We start from the raw sequence: 23085 nt of genomic DNA, 5'->3' as shown, positions 1-23085 counted from the left end.
AGAAGAAGGCATCCAGCATCTCCTCCATGCCGTCGTCTTCTGTCTGTAAACCCTTTTCTGCTTCTATCCGTGGCTCTATATTGGTCGGACCTTCACGCATAATATTTTTTCTCTCTCTCTCTCATATGTAGGTGCTATGTCGCGAAAATCAATGCCCGTTCCGTAGGAGTCGTATCGAAGATTCTGTACGGTTTATCTAGCAAACTCTCCGTACTTGTGCACATGCTCATTACATATCCTACGCTTGCGCAAGATTTGATACTTGCAGAGCGTGCACGAGCGTGCAATCTTTTCCTCCATGTTAGTTGATGACGTTTCCATCTACAATGATTATGAATGTTGTTTTAATATATATATATATATATACACTCCTCACAATGTAAACTACCTCGCATTCTCTAGTCTTGCCCAATCTCCGTACACCTCGGTCCAGAGGTGTACGGAGATCAGGACCACCGGGTCAAAATCTCGTCTTTATTGGTCAAATCCTATATGGGTAGACACATACGTGCACTCCCAGGTGTACATGGCAATGCATGTAGCAGACAAAACCCCTTTGCCTCTTTTAGTTCCATAGTTTCTTCTTTGTCTACGAACCCACCTGCCTCCATTCCGAGGTAGCCTGTCAGAGAAAGCTTTCCAATGCCGCACTTGATGAATCATATATTAAAGCATGACCATTTTTGTCATTTTTGTAATGTTCCGTCTGTTTGAAAATTTTTGCACAAGTTTTTCCAAGGATATTATGCCCATCTTGGTGTTTTTTTCATCACATGCACAAGCCATGGAAGTTCTCGGCCCAATGAAAGTTTTCACCTGATTGTAAACCGGACGGGGCCTCCATGTCCAAGCCAAAAGATAATGTGGAGATGGATGGGCAACTTGAGAAAGATTCGGAAGCGTTGCATGGTTCTTGCTCAAAAAAAGCGATCTCGATCTCTCTTTCTCTCTCTCTCTCTCTCTCTCTCTCTCTCTCTCTCTCTCTCTCTCTCTCTCTCTCTCTCTCTCTCTCTCTCTCTCTCGATCTCGCTCTCGCTATCTCTCTTTCTCTCTCTATTTCCTTATTTTCCTATCTCTCTCTCTCTCTCTCTCTCTCTCTCTCTCTATATATATATATATATATATATAACTCTCTTTCTCTATCTCTCTAGCTATTTCCTATCTCTCTCTCTCTCTCTCTCTCTCTCTCTCTCTCTCTCTCTCTCTCTCTACTTACCTCTCTCTCTCTCTGTCTCGCTCTCTACTTCCTTATCTCTCTACTGATCAAACGAGTGACTGAGCTAGGGAGATCTAGACGTCCAGGACTGCGGAGGACTACACAATATCGACAGAGGCTGCATCAGAGGATCTAGCTAGGTCACTTTGGCTCGACATGCATAACGCCCGGTCAGACTACTGACCATGGAGGAGATTGATGAGATTCGCCAGCGACAGCTACTGGATCTCCTATGATCTACCTATCCCAGCTAGCTGGTTTAGCCGTTTAGTCCATACCCAGCAGTTTAGGATTCCATAATATTTTATTTTGTCATCTTCTTACTCTGACTTTGTATCAAATCCATCACATTGTAACTTTCTTGTCTCATGTCTCATAGGTCACTTTGGCCTTTCGAAGACGTTAATATAACATTTCATTTCATTTCTCTCTTTAATTATTTTTCTTTAATTTTAATTTCCTAAGCATACATTAATTCTCTATCTCTCTCTCTCTCTCTCTCTCTCTCTCTCTCTCTCTCTCTCTCTCTCTCTCTCTCTCTCTCTCTCTCTCTCTCTCTCTCTCTCTCTCTCTTTGATTACCTACACACACACATTTCTCTCTCTCTCTCTCTCTCTCTCTCTCTCTCTCTCTCTCTCTCTATTTCCTACACACACACACACCTCTCTCTCTCTCTCTCTTTCCTACACACACACACACACACACACCGCTCTCTCTCTCTCTTTCCTACACTCTCTCTCTCTCTCTCTCTCCTACACACACACACACACACACACACACACGATGTAGAGAGAGAGAGAGAGGGGTTGGGGGGAGGGCATAATACCTGCGCAGCAGGTGGAGGCCAAGATTTGACCAGAGCACAGGCGAAAATGGCCCTTGCTGCTTGTTGGGGTATAAAGCCCAATGTGGTCGCCCTGGTAAGTGGGCGGGCCGCCAAGTATGTACACATATTCTTTTGTAAAAACCTAATAAGAACTCACTATGCTCTACACATTACAGTAGAGCGAGTTCACCATATCGTCGTGCTCTTCTTCTCGCACTCTCTCTCGCGTCGCACTTCTGCTTGTACTCCTTCAACTGGTATCAGAGCTCAGATCAAGGCTCGGGGCAGCACTGCAGGAGGCTAGAGTCACCAGCTCAGATTGGAGTGAAATTCGACAGGCGAAGACAAAGGCCCCAAATCTCGTGGGAAAGCCCAAAGGGCTAGGTGTTGTCAGAATTTCATTCTGAGGTCATCTCGGCCACCGTTCGGCTTCGACAAAGGTCTGCGCAGGCCATTTTTGACTACATGGTCTCGACGGGTGCAGATCCGACTCTGCAAATTTGGGGTTTTTGGCCTACGACTGCAGGTGTTGAGGATATCGACACTCCCAGAGTGTTGATTTGTGGTTGTTCTTGGAGGCGTGTCACATACGACACGGGCGCATATACACACAGACTATAGGCGACATCCACTAGTTCATCAGGTAGCTTGTGTTTGCTGCTTGATATTCCAGATTTCATCCTGACATTGCAGGTACTTCCACATGGGATGTATTGTCAGAGATGATGTATGTCTGTTGAGGGTTTGTTGGCTGTGAGTCACGCAGCAAACAACCGCCGCAGCGGTTACAGCATACAGTGGGAAATTTGTGGATGTATGACTTGGTGGGAAGTCTATGTACTGTCAGATTTACTGCAGCCTTTGTTCAGGGTCGAGTGAGGTTTTATTGAGCTGGGGGATTCTCGAATTTTGAGATCCTTTCAGTGATACAGGTCTTGGAGCGATCCCTTGAGCACCCTTAGATAGGCAGCTAGGATGTATTGACTGTGAGTTAGACAGTTGGGATTGCATCTTTGCTTTACTTCCGTTGAGGCATTGTCGCAGTCTATGCTTATAGGACAGTGACAGGACAGTGAGAGACAGTACAGGTGTAGGACAGGTTTACCTACAGCTTACAGTGTCAGAGAGACGGTTTTTTTTTGAGTTGTTTTTTGGTCTGTTTTTAGTACACCAGAGCCATTTTACAAAGGAGACTCTGCCAAAATTTTTGCAGAATCTGAAGCTTTCTTGGTTCATTTGACAGGTTGATATTGGTTTAGAGGTCAGTTTACAGGGGAAACTCTGCCGAATTTTTCCCAAAAAAGTAAACTACTGTGAAGCATAGCTATGGCTGGATCACAGGACACTGCTCTTTACAATATCAAGAAGCTGGATGGAACCAATTTCCCATTGTGGAAGAAGAAGATTTGGCACGTGTTGGTACAAAAGAAGCAGATAAAACCTATAAAGCTCAAGGGGATAAAACCAGAAGATATGGACGAAGATGAATGGAGCAAAATGGATGAATTGGCACTTTCTACCATTATGCTGACTTTGGCAGAAAGGGTTTACTTCAATGTAGCAGACGAGATGTCGGCTTATCAAGCATGGTTAAAGCTGAGTGAACTTTATGAGAAGCAGAGTACAGCTTCACAGGTATACTGGCTTAAGAAGCTTGTTGACTTGAAGATGAAAGAAGGGACACCTATGTCCAATCATCTGAATGAATTCAACACAATCTACAGTCAGTTGTCAGCTCAAGGTGTCAAGTTTGATGAGCCTGTTAGAGCTATGTTCCTGTTGATCACATTGCCGGAAAGTTAGGACACTTTTCGCACAGCTTTGAGTAATTCTGCACCTCCAGATGGTTTGAACATAGCAGGTGTAGAAGGAAGTCTGCTTACTGAAGAAACCAATAGAAAGACAATGGACAAAGGAAAAGGAATAGCCTTAGTTGTCAGGGGAAGGACCAAAGAAAAGTACAAAGGTGGAAAGAGGAATCAGTCTCGTAGCAAGTCCCGCAGTGCTAAAGGAAAGAGTGACATAGAATTCTACCATTGTGGCAAGAAGGGTCACATGAAAAGAGATTGCAGAGAATGGAAAGCAGAAAAAGGTAAAGAGAAAGCTGAAGACCATGGTGAGAAGAACAATTCCTCAGTGAAGATTCAAGAAATAAATGTGACAAACACTGTTGCAGAGGATGACAGTCTAGTGTCAGGAGACATCTACTTCTTGAAGAATACAATGGACTCAGCTCTTCTTACAGCATCTGATGGAAATGCACTGAGTGACTGGATTATAGACTCAGGGGCATCACTTCATGTGTCTCCAAACAAGGAGTGGTTTACTTCTTATGTGACCACTAAAGATCATGTTTGGCTAGGCAATGGGCAGACATGTGACATCTTAGGTGTTGGAGATGTTCAATTGAAGTTACAGAATGGATCTTCTTTCACGCTGAAGAATGTGAGACATGTTCCCGCAATTACAAAGATCTTGATCAACACAGGTTTACTTGATGATGCTGGCTACGTCACCATTTTTGGACAGAACATGTGGAAGATATCCAAGGGTTCTATGACAGTAGCAGATGGAGTAAAGTCTGGAGGACTTTACATGATTTATGTATCAAATGTCTCTAAAAATGTAATCAATGTAACCGAGCAGCCGAACGTTTCTTTGTGGCATAGCTGGTTAGGACATATGTCCAAGAAGGGAATGGAAATCTTGTCTTGTTCTGGTTATTTTCCTGGATTTTCATTTAATGATTTTGAATTCTGTGAACATTGTCTGTATGGTAAGCAAACACAGCAGCCACATAAGCATAGAAGCAGTAGAAGAGATACACAGTTGGCACTTGTTCATAGTGATTTGTGTGCACCTATGCCTAACCTATCTCTAAGGGGAGCTTCTTACTTTATGACATTTATAGATGATTACTCGAGGAAAGTATGGGTTTACTTTCTCAAGCACAAGGATGAAGCGTTTAGTGTTTGCAAAACGTTTGTGACACTTGTGGAGAATCAGAGTGGCAAGAAGCTTAAATGCTTACTCACTGACAATGGTGGAGAGTATGTTTCAAAGGCCTTTCAGGACTTTTGTGAGTCAAAAGGTATAAAACGTGAACTTACTGCTCCTTACAATCCTCCTCAAAATGGTGTTGCTGAGAGGATGAATAGGACCATACAAGAGAAGGTCATAAGTATGTTGTCTAATGCACAGCTGCCAAATGGGTTTTGGGCTGAAGCTGTATCAACAGCTGTTCATCTTGTAAATAGATCTCCTAGCAAGGTTTTGCAGAAGGATTCAGTGCCAGAGATGGTATGGTCAGGCAAAATGCCCTCATACAAACATCTCAAAGTCTTTGGCTGTGAGGCATATACTCACGTTCCAAAAATATTTAGGAGCAAACTTGAGCCAAAGAGTAGAAAGTGCATCTTTCTAGGCTATGGTAATTCTGGTGAGATGGGGTACAGACTTTGGGATCCCGAATCCAAAAAGGTTGTCCGCAGCAATGATGTTCACTTTAATGAATCCAAATATCATTCTAAACCAGAGAGGGTTGAGGAGATTAGAAGAGTTGTCTTCCAAGAAGATGGACCTGCACGTGCAAGACAAAATGTCAGGGCTCAAGAGGAGCAAGGACAGGATAGAGTGGAACCACAGGTTGTGGCTGAGCCTGAGCCACCTATTGTGCGTAGATCTGGACGTGTCACGCGACCTCCTGATAGGTTTGTTCCATCTATGAATTATGTCATGTTGACTGATTGCAATGAGCCTTCATGTTACAAGGAAGCAGTGCAAATGAAGGACTCCGGGAATTGGCAATTGGCCATGCAGTCAGAGATGACAGCTCTGCATAAAAACAAGACATGGAAGCTAGTTAAATTACCACAGGGCAAAAAGGCTCTACCTTGTAAATGGGTTTACAGGTATAAGATCACCGCTCATGATAGTCAGTCAAGGTACAAAGCATGGCTTGTTGCCAAGGGCTTTAAGCAAGAACAAGGCATTGACTTTGATGAAGTCTTCTCTCCGGTGGTCAAGATGACTACATTGAGATGCTTTCTTGCATTGGTTGCCATATTAGATTTGGTGTTGCACCAAATGAATGTCAAGAAAGCGTTCTTGCATGGTGATTTAGATGTGGAAATTTACATGCAACAGCCAGAAGGGTTTGTTGAGAAAGGCAAGGAAGATTGGGTATGCCAGTTGTTAAAGAGTCTTTATGGCTTAAAACAATCACCGAGGTCATGGTACCATAAATTCCACAAGTTTATGCTTTCTCAAGGCTACAAACGTAGTGAGTTCGATCACTGTCTATATACAAAGAAGGCTAAGGATGGTAGTTGGCTGATCCTTATTTTGTATGTGGATGACATGTTGATTGCTGGCAAGCACTTGGAAGAAATTTCAGCTTTGAAGTCAAAGATGGCAAAATCGTTTGACATGAAAGACATGGGTGAGGCAAGTCATATACTTGGTATGCGCATTGAGAGAGACAGATCAAAGAAGTTGATTTGGTTATCTCAAACAGAGTATATTGACAAGGTTTTGCAACGTTTCAATATGGAGAAGGGAAAGGCACTGAGTGTTCCATTGGCACCATATGTGAAACTTAGCAAACAAGATTGTCCTCTGTCTGAGGAAGAACAGGCTCAAATGGATAAGATTCCATATGCGTCTGCAGTGGGTACTTTGATGTATGCAATGATTGCTACTTGCCCAGACATTGCATTTGCAATGGGAGTAGTAAGTCGATACATGTCAAACCCAGGCAAGAAACATTGGGAGGCAGTGAAAGGAATATTGAGATACCTGAAAGCTACAAAGAGTATGCGTATATGCCATGGGAGTCAGGAGCTAAGTGTAAAGGGTTTTACAGACTCGTATTATGCAGGTGACTTAGACAACCGAAGGTCTACGTCAGGGTATGTCTTTACATTGGCTGGTGGAGCAGTATCATGGCATTCTAGATTATCAGATTGTGTTACTCAGTCTACTACAGAGGCTGAATATGTCGCAGCATCAGAGGCATGCAAAGAATCAATTTGGCTTAATCGACTAGTAACAGATTTGGAAATCAAAGAAGAGATGCCTGTGTTATATTGTGATAGTCAAAGTGCTATACAATTGGCTCGCAATCCAGTTTATCACTCAAAGACAAAGCATGTGGATGTGAAGTATCATTTCATCAGGGAAATGCTCGAGGATAAGAAACTTCAGCTTGTCAAAGTTCACACCACAGAAAATCCTGCTGATCTACTTACAAAAGGACTTCCCTCAGAGAGCTTTGCGCATTTTTGCAAGCAGTTAGGTGTAGGGTAGTACATCACTTCTCTACATCTCTTGTATATTAGCTTGTATAGTAGCTTCTCTCACACTTAAAGTACCACATTGGACTTTAAGTGGGAGGTTGTTGGGGTATAAAGCCCAATGTGGTCGCCTAGGTAAGTGGGCGGGCCGCCAGGTATGTACACATATTCTTTTGTAAAAACCTAATAAGAACTCACTATGCTCTACACATTACAGTAGAGCGAGTTCACCATATCGTCGTGCTCTTCTTCTCGCACTCTCTCTCGCGTCGCACTTCCGCTCGTACTCCTTCACTGCTCGCGGGTTTTGCTTTTTTCCCCCAAATGTTTTTGTGTCGCTATACGCGTCGATATACGCGTGGGAAATAAAGCCTTTCCACGTGTATATCAACGCATATTGCGACGCGTATATCGACGCCGCTAATTTTGTCGATATACGCGCGTCGATATCTCCATGTTGTGTTGTAGTGAATAGAAGCAGTCAATTCAGACACAAATTTTGAGAGGATCAAGTGCAACATTGTTGGTGAAAATGAAGAAAATTTTTCAAGGGAAGTAAAGCTAGATTTTCAACTAGATAAGAACTCATGTCTTTTCGCACTTGGAAAAGATATAGACATCCACAACTAGAAGATGCTCCTGGATTTGTGAGCATATCAGGAAACAAACGAGCATAATGTTGGGGAATCATATCCACCACCATTGAAGTAGGTTCACATATCATCACAGCCAGATTCCACGTGATCACTACAAAAGATATGTCAGACAACATCATAATGGGAATGCCAATGGCCCAAAAGATGTTATAAATGTAGAATGCAAACATGATGGACTCATCACAGACAACAAAGAATGGAGATCAGGACTGGTCACTCGTGGAGGACAGCACAATGTCCTCAAGCACAGTTAAAATGGAGATTAATATCAAAGAAGATCTTATTGAAGATGATCCATCTCCATCAAACAAAACTTCAGAAGAGCTTAAAGAAAATCAGGCATAGCAAGTGCAGATCAAATAGTGTAAAGAAAAACCACAATAGCTATTGAGCAAAAAATGCCACCAAAGCTAGAAGTTAAGAAGAATGAGGTTGCAAAACGTTAAGAAGCAATAAGAAGTCCAAAGATCCAGACATTTCCAGCTGAATCAGCTAATGTAAGTCAAATTGAAACACAAAGTCTCAAGATACCCTCCATAGAGACACATTAGATCAAGACGAGATCATGGAAAAATCAGGACAAATATCTTCAACAGAACCAGCAATGAGAATAGCTATAGTCCTTAGCGGTACAAAAGGAGCAAGTGTCAGATGCAATGCTCTATTGGATAAAGAAGCAAATTGAAATATGGTTGCAGACAACATTCAAAGCATTCTAGAGATTACACAGAGCAAGACAGATAATAGAGGAATCATGGGTAAGGCTACAAGTCAAGAAGAAATGGTTGCTACCCTTAGCATCCTAAATCAATAAGAGTAGGTAAAGTTTCAAGTGAAGCCTTCAAAGGAAATTCTTGCAGATGTCATCCTTGGACATCAGTGGCTAGACCAACACAAGGCTTACAAAGAAGATAGAATTCTAATACTCTCTTTTCCAAGAGGTAGCAAGAAACATTTATAGGTACCGTAAATGCTAGATTCAGAGTTGCAGAAGTCACAAGAAACGAAGACAAATCTTGCAGACAAAGGTAAAGCTAAAGTGGAACCTCCACCAATTAGCACAGAAGATGTGATAGCATATGTCTCTACATCAAAGAACCCTCATGGATTAGCTTCTTCAAGAAAAACAGGATTTCAAAACTTAAAGTCAATTGCTGACCCAACGGAAACCTCTAAGGAGACACCCAAAAAAGCAAAGGTATATCAGCCAAAGTACTCAAGAAAGAAAAGGAAAGTCAAGCAAGTGTTTGTTCTGAGCAGTTTCGTCAAAGTCAATGATCCGGTTCGAATTAAAGATAGAAAATCAACACAGAAAGACAAACACATGGGATGGATAGCATCACAATGGAACTTAAAAGAACAAGAGTACTATAGAGGTAACATATATATATGGGTGCCAAAACCGCAGGTTAGAGCATATGAAGTAGCTTCAAGTCCCTCCCAGGAAAGAAGGCCCACAAGGTCTCAACATCAACAATATCCTAGGATACCTAAGAAGCAGGTATACAACAAAAAAACATTGAAATATGCTGAAGTCAACCACAACTCTCACGAGGAGACAGAACAAAGACGGATCTCAAAGAATGTTCCTCTTGGACAAGGATTCTACACAGGCTATACAAAGATTTGGCTACCAGTCAACCACAAGCCAACTGTAGCTACACCAAACCTACATGAAGATCTCAAGAGCTCAACAAGACCTAGAGCTCAGCAAAGTCAACAAAGGAGTTACAAAGGTCCTCAAAAGATTTGGATTCTTAAATCTTCCAATGCTCCTAGTCAAAAGCCAAATGCCAACAGTGAACATAGGCCTACAAAAACATCAAAGACTCCTATCAATAGGACTAATTAGAGAATCAAACAGATAATGGAGTCTTCACAATTGCAGAAGGAAAACCCAACCAACATGAATGCATATTTGAAGAAGATCAAACAAGTTGGAAAAAGAAACCTTCGATGCCAACTTGGTCCTTCACTAATCCTCTTTTTGAGGATTCAAGCTTACTTTTACCCATAGAAATGTTTGTAGTAAGCACAAAAATGTAAAAAGTCAAGTCTCCATGGTGGGATTAACACTCTTTGGCATAGTCAGAGTCGGGTTGTTGAGCCATAAAATGAGCAAAGCGTTGGTCCTAAAGCTGCAATTCATATTAAACTCTGTGCTAAGAGTCATAGTTATTAAGCTTATGCTCAAGCTGGTAGAGTTTAGCATATCTAGAGTCATGTCGCTCATGCTGGATGAGATGAGCATAAGAGTTGAAGTCTATTAACTTACAATTGGTGGAGTGTCATAGTCCAACACTCACGTAGTGCAGAGTAAGATGAGAGCAATATCCTCGACAACAAAAACCATTCCTAAACGGGTTCTAGCTTGCAAATCCATGCCATGTGCTTTTATAGCTACACCATCTTTCTAAAGAACCCCTCAACACATTTCTTGCACAGTATATTGTTTTCCATGCATTTTTGTGTATGCAAAAATAGGATGATTTTCCCTATTTAATTTGTCTTAAAAATAGAGTATTTTTGCTAAAGTAATTAGGTAAATTAATTATCTGAGCTTCTCCTAATGATCACGAGTTTCCTAGAATATTATTTACCATTGATAAATAACTCAAAGCATTTGGAATCCATTTACTAGTTTCCCCTGTTTAATTTGTTTTAAAAATAGAGTATTTTTGCTAAAGTAATTAGGTAAATTAATGATCTGAGCTTGACATAATTATCACGGGTTCCCTAACATATAGTTAACCATTGATAAATAACTCAAAGCATTTTAATCAATTTGATTATTTTTCCCTTTAATTTTCTCTAAAAAAATAGTGTAATTCTGCGTAATTAATTATGAAAATTACTAATAAGATTATAAGATAATTTTCCTAGATTAATGACTATATAATGCAGCTTTGATAATTACCTCAACTTAATCTAAGCTTAATTAATATATTTCCCTTTAATTTATGGCTAATTTGACTAATTTCAGTCCTAATATTATAGGATAATTAATTAGCTTAACATTTCCAAGATTAATTACAACAATCAAAAGTAAAAAAATTAAGAGAGGATTTATGAGTATACATAGGCCTAATATTTGATTTATTAACAAAATACATTAAACTAGCTTTGCTAATTAAAAAGGATCAAGCTAATTACCATTTAGGTTAATCGACTAGAGCTTAATCTGTAGTGATTTTTGTGTAGCGTTCTCTCATGAGAGAGAGAGAGAGAGAGAGAGAGAGAGAGAGAGAGAGAGAGAGAGAGAGAGAGAGAGAGAGAGAGAGAGAGCGAGAGAGAGAGAGAGAGAGAGAGTGTCAAGGCTCCAAGTCTATCAAATTGTGAAGCAAGGGGTCCTATTTATAGTTTTCTGGCACTCACAAGCTCTCACAGGCTGTAAAAGGCAGTTGCTTGCAGTTCAAGCAGTCCCCAGCAAGTCAAAAAATGTCCCCTGCTGCTAAATCTAGTCATGGAGAGTTCATCATTACCCCACACAATCCCCCTCATCTTCCAGAATCGATTTTTACTATTTTCACTGATTTTTAATGATGAAAATTGGAAATACCAGTAATTTCTAGAACCTTAGGATAAGAAAGTCTTTGTTAATAATAATTACTGAAACCATCCAATTTTACTTAACTAATTTAATTCCTAGTGTAACTTTTAGGACCCGTAACTTTTCCAGATTTTATCGGAATCTCATTCTGAAAATTTCTAGCCCAGGGTTTGCTGTGCTTAAGATTTCAAAAATACCAATATTTTCCATGGTCGGACAATTCTACATTGCTTTTTCAATAATCATATCAGTTGAATTAAGCTTTATACAATCTTTAAGGTTTCAGAAACTGGAAACCTTACATTCTTTTCGTTTTAAGCTCAAATTTTTTGAAGCTCCGCACATCCAAATAGGAGTGTCTTTGTTTAACCATGAAGGAAGCTTAGTTTCAGCCAAAGTGGCTAAATTGAACTCTTGTATGGGCGTTTTCAAGACATCTCTATAAGTGTGATCTTTTAAATTAACCCTTGTTATAAATCCCACTTACTTCAAGTACAGATAGTTGTTTCCCCAATCTTGGATAAGCTGTACCTGTCGCATGAAAGGTCTTCCCAATATGATTTTGTAATTGAGTTTCTTCCCAAAGTCTACTATGGCAAAGGTGTGTTGATATTCAATCCCACAGGAATTAACTATCACTTTTTCTACCAGTCCTAAGGGTATTTCAATATGTACATCAACCAATTGCAATTTCATTTGAGTTTGTCTAATGGCTAGTTGTCCCCAAGATTCCCATACTGCTTTTGTGGCTATGGCTATGCCTGCCCCGTATCCAGTATTGCCATGGTTTCAATGTCATTATATTTCACTAGAAGGGTGGTGTTTCCTTCTTCCCCTTTGTAATATTTTCCAACTTTGTTCATTGGAACTGTTCGAATCTCTTTGTTATCCATTTCGGGTTTCAATATTTCCAAAAACAAATTGATGAGTCCCGTTATTCCCACCTTCTCTAGGGTTTTATGTAGATCATTCCATAAATATGTTCTAAGTTCTAACAATTCTCCCAAAGTAAGAGTGCATTTGATGGGTATAGACATGATTGATTGAATATTGTCTACTTCCAGGATTTGTTCCGCTCTTTTTACTTGAGTGGTCTTACACACGATGGATTCAACTTCGTTATCTCCCAAGTAAGAGGGTAATGTTTTCAAGTTCAATGGTTTAGACATTCCTGAAGCTTCATATCCGCAATCCCCACACAGAGATTGTACATCCATGTCCATATCAGGAGGTAGGTTGTCTAACCAAACTTCCTCTATAGGAGATGACTTTAGAGTTAGACTCCCATCATTGATCTCTCGAAATTTTTCCCATAAGTGTCCTGGCCAGTCTTTCTCTACGAATGAAATTCTGTCTAAGGCATCTTCGTTGTCCGGCACTATAAGTTCTGGCTCTTTTGGTTCCAAGTGGGGTTCTACCACCACTTTGAATTTTTCTTGATTGTCTCTTACCACAAGCTCCTGAGATTTTGCCATACTTTCAAGCTTGGGTTTTTGTTTTTACAACAACTCCTGCGTGATTCTTACCAAATTTTGATAAGCTTCAACCTTAGCTGCTTCCATGTATGGAAAAGGATAGTTTTCCCATTTGTTTTCCGTGTTTTGGTCTGCTTTAAGTCCTGCTTTTGGCAGGCTTCCAAGGCTGCATTAATAGGCTCAAAAAATTTATCAACCAAAATCAATCCTCCAGGTTTACGGTTATTTCTTTGATTTTGCTTCTAGGTTCTTTTACCTTTTCTTGGAATAGCTTTTTTGATTTCTCCTTAATTTCAGTCCGTTGTTTTTGTTTTCTCAACTCATACCTTCTGCTTCTGCTTCTTTTGGTCTTTTGAGCGGCAACTTTTGTATTCTCCAAATCATCAGAGGAGTTATGTTTCTTTTCCTTAGCCTAAGCTCTAGTGATTACCTTGATTGGAAAATCGGTTCACTCTCAGATGAGCTACTAGGTATCACTTGGACTACATTTACTACTATTTTCCCCTTGTTTAAAGGATTTTTTGGACAATCTTCTAAGAAGTGTCCTCCCTTTTTGCAACATTGTATGCAATAAGCTTCAATCAGCTTGAGGTTCTTGCGAGCATATGCACCACAATTGTGACAGTTTCTTGATCTTGGCTTAATCATGGGTCTTACCAAAGAGTTCTAACACCTTGATTAGCTACATAATACATTGGTGCGTACTCTGGTGGAGCATAAGTCACAGGTTCCTCCATTGGTGGTGGATATGAATTATACCAATCTCCTTCTACCATTACTTGGACTAGGCTCAGCATAGGGTGTAACACGCACTAGTGCTTGTTCATCTATGACTCCTTCTGAATGCATGTACTTTACAGGCACTGCATTATGTCCTGGATATGGAGGTTGTTTACCCAACTTTGCATGTTATTCATAATGTCATTCATCCTTTTAAGCATGTCTTCTATGGCAGAAAGTGGTGTTGCAGCAGCCGTTCTCACTTGTGTTGGTTTAATGGATGGTGTTTTCTCACTTTGGTTATCCTTAGAGACATCTTCTTCGTTGAAGATATCACAATTGTCTCCTAAGTCAATAGCATCTAACACGCACGCTTCTAGGGTTGTATGCTTCTTGCTATATAGTATAGCATGAAGTTCTTTGTTTAACAGTCTCTCTAGAAACAATGATAGTAGTCGTTCTTCTGCATGTATCTCTATCTCTAGGTATCTGGCAATGTATTGTTTCATTCGAGTTGCACAATCCCTAATAGGATCACCTTGTTTTTGTTTCAAGATGTAGATTTGAGCTACAGTATTGTGTTTGGTCCCTGTTTTGGAACAAGCATCTACAAATCCTTGAGATGTGTTCAAGTCCATGATTGACCTTGGTGGAATGTTTTGGAACCATGTCAATGATTTTCCTTATAATGTCGTTCCAAACCCCTCGAATTGAGTATGGAAATCGTATATCCGTTCTGCTCTTAGCACATGCTAAAATCTTGTTAAGTGGTCGTAGAGATCTCGCGATCCACTATATTTTTTGACCCACTTCTGAAAATTAGCTGGTCTGACGTGTTTTTTTTGTTCAACTCCCGGGCTTCTAGCAGTTGTTCTTGTTTCGAGTCCTTCAAACCAGTCTGTCAAAAATAGTGATTCATGTAGCCCTGGACTGGCCTTAGTGCCACCCGGTTTTGCTGCATGATTAGATGGTTTCTAGTTTCCTAACATTACTCTCAGAGATTATCTCTCACGGTGTTCGTCTCTTGGAATGGTTTCTGATCCCTATCCCAATATCAAATCCCTTATGGAATATCCTTGATATTTGGTTTGTTCCACCTCCTCAAGAGTCGTCATAACAAAGTTGTTGTTATAACAATCCCTAAACAGGTAGGGTGGTAGATCTGATGGTCCTTTTTCTTTGATCTTGAAGATATGATGATCTTCATAAGTGTTAGTTGTCCTCATTTGGCATGCAAAGTCCACAAAAGATGTTATACGTTTCTATCCTCCCAACAATAAACTGCGATCCTAGGATTGTTGGTACTAAGCCATTTCAAAGGCTTCAAATCGACTTGATCGTATCCTTCAAATTCTAAAGTGGGTGGTCCTTCTTTTGTTGACATATCTGGAATTATAGCATTTACTTCTAACCCCCATTTGTCTATCACGTCAGGGTTTTCAAATTGTAAATACTGAGTTCCATTTTTATCCATGTACATTTTTCCTTGTTTGTTTGCCCTAATCTCTTCTTCGAACTCAATACCATGGTCATCAATACAAATAGCATACTCTTCGTTAGGATCCAAGTAAACCTGAGCTCCATGATGATTACACTCATAAAAAGAGAGTATATGCTTATAGAGCATTGTCGTTCCGATTTTCGAGTGAATCAAATAGGAAGTCATTTCAGATGTCGAATCAGAAAAAGTGTCTGAGACTTCTTCGGGGATAGTATGCAAGGAATTGCCTTGATTCACGCTTTCTTCGGTGGATACTCTACTGGAGGTTTCTTCAAATATGCCTTGATTTCCTAGTACACAATCAGATCTAAGGTTCATAAAGACTTGTGAAGCCCTAGATAGAGTACTTACCTTTGGATTGACTTGTTGACAATTTCTTCCACTTGCTTGGATTTCACTTTCTGTCAAGCTACCAATTCCTCGTCTGCAACCTAATTCTTGTACAAATTTGATCAAGTTAGCTATTCTTTCACAAAAACATTCTAATTTTTGCTAGCTGTTATGATTGGTATATGTGTATCACTGCAAATCGAGCTATTTTAGTCAGCAGTTAAGATTTTCAAACTTGACTTTGGCAAAACTTTAAAGGACTAATATGCAACCTGGAAACTGAGTGAACATGTACCAATTTGGATCCAATTGAACCCAAACCTTCTCGATGTCTTTGTATTATGTTCGTCTAACACTGTACAAAGCTTAAAAAGTCAAAATGATGGCTCTGTGTAGCAGCACTAAATAATCACGATTATTTACTTTTGTCAGTTTTTTACACTTTTTGGCTTGGTTTGCCAAGTATACACTCTGTTAAAGTCCTTGGACAAGTTTCAAAAAGTTTGGACAAAATCTATTCAAGTTTATCAACAACTGTTTTGTGTCTGCAGAATCTAGCTTAAGTCTCACTATTGTGATCCAAATTTCACCAAGATTGACTTGTGAGGTCTACTTGCTATGCTTTACCTTGTGGTATGCTCAAATATGAAAGATTGTCAATTTTTGGAGCAGATGTAAATAATCGCGATTATTTACTCTAGCTAATTTTTTGCAAGTTTTTGTCCCAACCTTGACACAGATTCATTAAGCACCTCAAGTTAAGGTCCCTAAACAAGTTTCAAAAAATTTGGACAAGTTTTGATCAAATGGTGATCAGTTTTTGGTCCACATACTAACTTTGTAAATTTAGTCACAATTTTCAATCTAATGATCCAAATAATGCCAAATTTTGGTTTGTAGGCTTATTACACCATGGTAAAGCTAGTGGTATGCCAACTTGGTCAAAAAAGTTGAAAAAATAGAGCAGATGTAAATAATTCTGATTATTTACTTTTGGCAAATCTTTGCATCTTTTTGATCAACTGAGCATATACACATGTTTATCACATCAATATAAGCCCATAAATCAAATTTCATCAAGTTTGGACAAATTTTCCCCCAGTAACACTCAAGATTCAGAATGTCAGTACAAACATTAGCTTTTTATCCAGTTTTTTGACAATTTGGTGATCCAAATCTTTGTTTATACACATGCAATGAGTCAATGGTATGAACCTTGGTCAAATTTGAGTTGTATTAGCTTCAGGCTTGAAATGAACCAATTTTTGCACTTTTTTCAAGGATAGTTTTTTATTGAGTTATTTTAAGCCTATGAATCAAGTCAAAACTTAATTTGGCCTAAAATATCAAGAAAAAGTAAATAATCTGAGTTTTGGCCAACTCTTGAAATTTTTACTTCAAAGTGTCCTTGAACTTACCCACTGGTTCATACAACTTTTAAGCTTACTCCCCAATCAGATTGAGTGGTTTGGAGTCTTTTCATGCTATTTCTAGCCATAGAACTGAAATTATGCAACTTCAATTACAACTCACAATGATTCTTTTGAAGAGAGAAATGTTCTAAAATCCACCTCGGATGCTATTTACCCTACTCCTAGGTTCTCATGCTATGGGGTTGTGGAAAATGTCCACAAACACTCGTTTTCTTGTTTTTTATGGTTTTTGGAGCTTTGATCTTAACACTTGTCTCGTCTATCAATCATTCTCAAAATCCTAATCTACCTCTACAATCCTACAATCTTAAAGGCACTTGGCAATTACAACTTACCTCCAAGCTACCTCTTCACAGCAAAAGACAACAATCTTACGTTATGCGGTTTCTAAAAGAAATTTTTTGACTCTAGAAGATCCTAAAGGAAGTTAAATGATAAATTCACAAGACGCTCGTGTTTTTCTCTAATTTAGGTCTCTTTGATCCCCGGTAGCGGCCCCAAATGTGGGACGCATGTCTAACCTCACTATCCTATCTCATTGCAGTTTTAGCGAGAACTACATTAAATTGTCAATCCATAGGATGAAGCTGACTCGACTAATGCATAGAGGATACAAGAGGTTTTCAATCTCTCGGAAAACAACTAACAACTTGCATCTAACTCAAGCTACACTTAAGTGACTGAAATCACCAAAAGCCAATTTCTCACAAACAAATCACATCCATTACAGCATCTAATGAGATCCAAACGTAATGAAACTTCTAGGAAAATTTTATAAGACCTAAGCACACATGCTTGTGGTCTTAAACCCCACTTTAGGTCAAATGCCAAAATCGCGATTATTAACAGCAGTGGATTTTGGGCCTAGTCATTTTCAACCCAGAATGAACCTAAATGCTTAGCAATGATGCCTCAATACCCCCCCTATGCTTATTTTTTTATTATGAAGTGTAAATTCTTACTTATGATAAAATTAGGCCGCGGGTCGGCGGCGCCAGAAGCTATGAATTACTGCGATGTGTTTATGTCAATGCGTAGAGCTCTTACCTGCGGTTGCAATGCAACAAACGCGATTGCAATGTAACAACTAGGGAGGGAGTAGGAAGCGCAGAAGGAGAGAAGTGAGCATCATTAGCTCATGATGCATTTCATTATCCAAAACTTACAAATAACTTACAAAAATTGGCTTTTATAACTTAGTGAAGGTTTTTGGGGGTCAAAACTAACAATTTGGGAGCTCTAACTAAAGGTAGGCAATGACAAGTTGATACAATCTGGAAGCTTGTAGCCTCGGCTCATCAATTACAAGGTTTATCCAAAAAAAAGAGTTACAATAATCTCGATTTATCAAAAATATTAAGTGTTTTACAATGAGCTCTCCGAAAAATGGTAATCGTGGTATCCGTGTTAACTTGCTGCTAACATTGCACCGAGCGCTTGTGTTTATTCTTCTCCTCTTCTCTCTACTCTCTCGCCGCATCAGTGTAGCACTCTACTCTAGGAGGTGCACATGCACGTGCTTTCTCTCTTTCTCCCATGCTCTACCTCTTTTGTATTAGACTTGCTACGGATTCTATGCATATTCGGTTAACTAGGTACGTGGATTTGTGAATTATATTGTCAATTGTGCACTATTTGTGTATTTTACAGGGACATCGCACCTCCATTTGTAACAGTGGTATCAGAGCCATGGCTATGATCTCTAGCTTTGCAACAATCCTGGCTATGGACATCACCATAATCATAGATAAGCCATGCTTTCTTTGAAAGATATTTTTTCTTCTTTGATATTGTATATATGTGATTCTTAATTTCATAAATCTATAATTGTGTTTGGATTGTGGAGGGCATGTGGATTCTTATTATTTAATGAAACTTTGTTTTGCAATTAAATCAATCCTATGAAGTTATGTATGTATGAATATATCAAAAGAAAAATGAGTGTTTTGATGCATATATGCATCAAAATAAGTCAATGCTAGCCTAGATATACATAAGAGAGATGTACATAATGATAGGGAAGATTGCATGCTTGTATCTTCTAGAGGTAACAATTTTGGGTGTATGAAGCAAGAAGACTTTGAGTGATTAGAATAAGGATTGCGGGATACAAAGAGACCTTCACGGTCTAGCAAGATTCGATTGAGAACGGAGTTGAAAGAGCATAAGAAATGTTCAAATCGTCATAGGAAGCAACTTCCAAAGACTTTATGAATAAGTTGATGAAGAGGGGAATTTTTTATGTCTCAACAAAAACGAACCTCTGGGAATGAATGGGAGACTCCCCTTCTCAAATTTTACTTCCAAATGTTTAATGAAGAAATATGAAAAAGACTAATAGAACATAATAGAAAGAGATTAAGGTATGTAAGATTAATTAAAAATAAAAGAGATCGTACCAATAGTCAAGTACAGAGAGTTGATTAGAGAGAAAATAATGGGAATGTATAAGGGGCAATAATGTTTTCATCGAGTACTGCTTTGGCCCCATCTCTTGGGAAGCCATGGCCGTCAACTCCATTCATAACACTAACTCATGCACCTTGCTGTATGATAGCTACATATTGTCACAATGGCTACCATAGCCTATTCGCCTTGAGTGAGTAGTGTGGACGACAATCCATGATGTCAACACAAAATTATAAAGCTCCCCTTATCTTGGGGTTAGTACCCACGACCAAGGTCTTCGAAGGCCAACCATCAATAGCCCCCCTCTTCTGGCTAGAGGCATCTGGCTAGAGGCATTCATGTCTCTAGCTCTGCTTCTGATTCTCTAGCAGTAGAGCTGGAGGGTTCTCTCTCCTCTAGAATATCTACCATGAACTTTGGATCAAACCTTAAGGAGTACCTTTTTAGCCTCCATCCATTGACTCTAGTCTTGTGAATCGACCATCTACCTCCATCAATTTGTAGCTACCATTGGTGTATCGTCTTTTGACGATGAATGGCCCTTCCCATCTAGGATGAAACTTCTCATCTTTCCTAGTGTCAAATTTTTTTCATTCTCAATACTAAGATGCCTTTCTTCAGACCCTTCTCCTTAAGCCCTTGATTGAATGTGATTTTGGCGCAATTGGCCAAGCAAAACCTGATTTTTACAAATCCAAGTGCCATTTATCTGCTTTATCAAGAGCGCATCACCAAACACATTTAGGCATTGAACCCCTTGCAAAACACATTGTTCTAATCCAAGAAATAGGGCCGCATACTCTACTTTGTTGTTGGTGTGGGAGTGTAGTAACTGCCCAATAGAGAAGACCTTTTCCCTTTGCTCATTGAAAATGAAGGCGCCAGCTGCAGCTTGGTCCACTGTCCTTTTGTAAGCTCCATCAAAGAAAAGAGAGTGAGCTCCTTCTAGCTTAGGAACTTCCACCATTGGTGTCACTCCTTTGCCTTCTATATTGATCTTTAGCTTCTTCTCATAGTGACAATGAGTAAGAATACCTGCTAGACTAGCTCTGGTGGAGTTCTCCACCTGCATAGTGTAATCAAACTCTTGTAATCTAATGAGCCACTTAGAGATTCTAGATGGGACATCCATGTGTTGCATTAAATATGGAAATAATTCTTCCGCTGTTAGAATGACAAAGGGTCTAGGCAATAGATAAGAGTGGAACTTTGTAGTGACAAACATCAATGCAAGCACCATGTGCTCTACCATGATGAATCCTTTTTCTCATGGGGTCGTGACACGACTGGAGAAGTAGATAGGATGCATGAAAGAGGTTTGGGGGTCCTTCTGCATTAGTACGGCCCCAAGTGTATCACTTTAAATATTGGGGTTAACTTAAAATGGCTTGTCCCATCTAGGGGATGAAATGGTGGAAATGAAGCCAGGATCTGTTTCACTTCGCTGAACTATTGCTCATTTTCTTCACTCCATAGGAAGACATCTCTATGGTGATTTTCTGTAAAGAGAGAACCACTTGAGAGAGAAAGTGAATGAACCTGCTCAAGTACCTTATCTTCTAAAGGAAAGAGACCAATTGCTTAGCTGTTGTGGGTGATTACAAAGATACTAAAGCTTGAACCTTGCTTGGGTCAGCCTCAATTCGTTTGGATGAAATTACATGGCCAAGAAGAGTGACCTTGATTTCACCAATGTGACACTTATCTACATTAAGCTGGTCACCCAATGTTTTCAGCCTAGCCAAGCCATCATAGACCTTTCTCAAATGGAGGGTGCGAGATCTGTAGATGCAAAAATCATCTATAAAAACCCGTATTGACTTACCAAAGTGTGGTTGGAAGACAAAAGTCACATAGCATTGAAATGTGGTCGGAGAGTTGGTGAGGCAAAAGGAATCACTCTATAAGCAAAACATCCCCATGGTGTTACGAAGGTTGTCTTTTTTTTATCTTCTTCTACAATGCTAGTCTGGAAGTAGCCTGAGTAGCCATCACATACTGTGTAGCGCTCATGACCTCCTACCTCGTTGAGAATCTCATCTTGGAATGGAAGGGGAAAATGATCCCTCTTTGTTGCCACATTGAGAGGTTTGTAGTCTAATCAAACTCTCCACTTACCGTTCTTCTTTGGCGTGACCACCACTAGACAGACCCATACTAAGTCTTTAACAAGATAAATAAAACCTATCTGTAGCAAATTTCTTACCTCTTTGAGTAATGCCTCTTGCTGAACTACCCCAAGCCTTCTAAGATTTTGCACTACAGGCTTACTTCCTTCCACTACAGTCTTATGGAGTGTTGCACCACTGTGATGCATGTGATCTTGTCATAACCATCAATGAAAAGTGTGGTGAAGCTACCCAGCATAGAGATGTATTCTTCTCTCTCTTCACTAGCTAGCTTACTGGAGATAATCCGATGTAGCTTACTTGTATCCACCAAGGTTTGCGTACGTGATGGTCCCTCTTGGTTCTCTGGTGGTGCTTCAGATTGTGTCTATCGCTTTGGATCTCTGAGGATGACTCCCATCACTTCGATGCTACTGTCGCTCTCCTGAGTTGTTGTCATCTCTTCTCTCAAGGTGGTCAAAGAGTCACTAGTGAATTCATCTTTTGATGCTTCCAAGATCATTTTTTGTTGCTTCCCAGTCTTCATGTCATAGAATATGGGCTTCCCCTTAGCATCCTTAATCTCGATCATTCCGGTACTTCAGTCTTTCTTAGCCTCCATAGCCATGAGCCATGGTTTTCTGAGAATGATAGGGTAGCCCTCCCCTTTGTGTGGCATGACAAAAATGTCTACCTCCACTTCTGTGCTGAATGCCTTCACCTTGACTGCATTCACAATGCCTACGCGTTTCACTTTGACGTTATTTGCCATTTTAGCTCGGTAGGGTGCCGGCCTACTTACCTCTAGGCCTAGATGGTGCATCATTTTCTCACTCATGACTCACATTTGTGTGCCACCATCTATGTAGATGTTTGAGATGTGTTGCCCCTTTTATGTGGGCATCCATGATAGGTAGGATGTCTTCTAGATTCCTCCTAGAGATAGCCCCAACTATCCTTGGTATTGACTTTCTAGTACTTACCATCTTCGTCCATTCTCTCCTCATCCTTGGTGCAAGATGGAGTAATTGGGGTGAGGTTATTTTTGGACCCTGCATCAAAACATCTTGAACTAGGTCATATGGTTTAGCATACTCGCCCAGTGAAAAATCCACGATGTCGGTCTTCCGTCAAGGCTTAGACACATGGTTGCTAGACTCTCCTTTTCCTTTCATATTTTCTTCCCTTTGAGAGACCTCTTTGTGCCTAGCACGCTTCACTCCCATGGCATCCACTTCTTCTACTTTTCATTTTCCTTTGTCCTTCTCTTTGACACGCTCTTCTACCTTTGCCTTTTCTTTAGCTTCAAGACTGATGACACTCATTGCTTGGTTTCCAGCAATGGTGGAGGTAGCGGTGGAATGAGAGGTTGCGGTGGTGGTGATGGTTGTACGGGCGGTCAAAGGATTTTGACAGGTGGAATCGGCTCTGGTTGCATGGGAGATGGTGGCCTTGCCCTTGATGGAGAAATCTGATTCTTCTTTATGCCTCTATAAAAGTTATGCCTTCTTGGATGAGGACAGTAGTACATGCCATGGCCGTCCTCTCCACAATTGTAACAATGGTA

Source organism: Adiantum capillus-veneris, chromosome 6 (assembly GCF_014529385.1).
Source record: "Adiantum capillus-veneris isolate H3 chromosome 6, ASM1452938v2, whole genome shotgun sequence".
Classification (NCBI taxonomy): Eukaryota; Viridiplantae; Streptophyta; class Polypodiopsida; order Polypodiales; family Pteridaceae; genus Adiantum; species Adiantum capillus-veneris.
Note: the sequence above shows the minus strand (reverse complement) of the source record.